Here is a 2,238-nt window from a genome sequence, read left to right as displayed (position 1 = left end):
TTCTTGAGTTGTCCTGCTGAACCTGCCCTGCTGTGAGGTGATCACTAAACTCTTTAAGTCATAGGTTAACCCTTCTTTTTTGACCCTCCTCTGAATTTTCGTGGTGGTGAGACATGAACGCAACTGCTCAGGCTTACGTTTCGGTATCGGCGTTTGCTCTTGAAAATGGAAAATCTTGAGAAGGTGATAAAATTGCATTTGGTCATTCCTATCCTACTCTGGGTTTGTATGTGTATAGTTAGGTGGTTCTAATAACTCCTACCTAAGTTCATAATTGGATGATAATTACAGACCCCTATTACCTTGGTTTCCTGTAGTTGGATAAATAGACTGCCTTCCAGAGGATAAAAGAAATTTATTCCCAGTGGCCCTCTAAGCTTTTTCATGCCACCTCTGCCTTTCAAAAATAATTGTAAGATTTAGTTTGCATTGCAGACTGATCACTTACTACATTCTGTCTTGTGGGCAGTGTAACAGGTTTTGAACTTCAGCAGTTCTGTCTCGTCTCCCACCTCGAAAAGCGGGTGATGGATTTAAATCCTTTTGTTTAATTGTTTTCCTTAAAAAAAAAATGGCCGTCTTTGACCTACAGAGACACAGTGAGCATGCTGCATCTTAGCGTTATTGCAGGGACATGACCAATTGCTTGGTACAGGTTCAAGCTGTGTGAGCAAATGGTTTAGACAATGTTGTTTTGACTCTCTAAAAGGTATTACTGCTAGTCTGAGCTTCTTAACGGACTGGTACGCACAACAACGATGCACCTCCCCATCAGTTCAGTACCAGAGCTTCATTCGACTGTGGGAGTAGATCAGATTTGTCCCAATGCCATTGTCCTCTGTTCCATCCGTCCTTTCAGTGGCCTATCCCAATACGTAAACGTATCCCAGTGTGTAAATTCCTTTGCCTACAGCTGAAATGCTGCCACCTTTTGGCATTGAAAACTGTTGACAAAGAAATGGTTAACCATTAATTTTAAATCAGATGGCACATATTAGTAAGAACAACATAAATACCAGAATTACATTTAGTCAGGGGACTGGAGCAAATTTCCCTGACAAGACAAAAATCAACTTATCTCTAAAATGGTTTACACGGCCAGGTTTGCTTCCTTATAAACATACTGGAGCATCCATGTTACTTCCCTTGGAATGAGTAATGGGTTTTAAAATGCACGGAATCCTGGCATATGGGTAGAGGTATAAAAGTGAGTTCCCATGTTTTCTCTGAGCGAAGGGTGTACAAACCAATTGTTCTGGTCCTCTTCTGGGAAGGAAATGGTTTTCTTTACGGCAGCCTGCACAATTTACTAAGCTTACCAAACACTCTTCTTCCTTGCTTGGATGTGGCCACCCTGCATGCTGTTAGTGTACTTGTGTCAAGCTGCGGCTGTGACTCTGACCAAAAAGGAGAGAGAGCAAGCTTTATGCACAATCCAACTAACCCACTTGCCATTAAACTCCACTAACTATGCTCAAGCTTTTCAGTGTCTTCGTCTAGACTTTTCATCCTTTTTTGTGTTAAAAATAAAAATCTAAATTAAACCACTTTAGACCAAATAGCACACTTAAAATATAATTACATTTGCTTGCAAAGAGCAGGACCTTCAAGCTTTAAAGCAAAACAAGATAATATTATGGTGTTTTTGATGGCAACAATCAAGAATAGATCAACGCAAGACTTTCCCAGTGTAAACTACACAGAGGTCTATATATATATACACATATATGTATGTGTTAGGGTAAGTAGAATGTCAGCTAGCTAGATAAAACTGAGTTTTGAAAAGCAATAAGAGATATAGAGATATGATCGCCTGTCTGTCAGTCTCCTGGATAGCTTTTTGGCAGATGGGTAATGGTAGTGAAGACTACAGTTAATCATTATTTCACAGAATCGCAGAATGGTTTGGGTTGGAAGGGACCTAAAAGACCACCTAGTTCCAACCCCCCTGCCATGGACAGGGACACCTTCCACTAGCCCAGGTTGCTCAAAGCCTCATCCAGCCCGGCCTCGAACACTTCCAGGGATGGGGCATCCGCAGCTTCTCTGGGCAACCTGTTCCAGTGCCTCACCACCCTCTCCGGGCAGAACTTCTTCCTGATATCTAACCTAAACCTCCCCACTTTCAATTTAAACCCGTTACCCCTTGTCCTGTCACTCCAGGCCCTTGTAAAAAGTCCCCCCCAGCTTCCTTGTCGGCCCCTTCAGGTATTGGAAGGTGGTATAAAGTGTCCCCGC

General features: G+C 42.3%; 1 protein-coding gene across 3 annotated transcripts in view; it reads left to right on the top strand.

The window, feature by feature from the left end:
* Positions 1 to 2,238, top strand: part of POU2F1 (POU class 2 homeobox 1) — a 51,975-nt gene that overhangs the window by 39,409 nt on the left and 10,328 nt on the right. The window lies entirely within an intron of this gene.

Source organism: Eurypyga helias, unplaced genomic scaffold (genome assembly GCF_000690775.1).
Source record: "Eurypyga helias isolate BGI_N326 unplaced genomic scaffold, ASM69077v1 scaffold4710, whole genome shotgun sequence".
NCBI classification, from domain to species: domain Eukaryota; kingdom Metazoa; phylum Chordata; class Aves; order Eurypygiformes; family Eurypygidae; genus Eurypyga; species Eurypyga helias.
The sequence above is the reverse complement of the archived record's forward strand: the minus strand, read 5'-3'. Positions and strand labels throughout refer to the sequence as shown.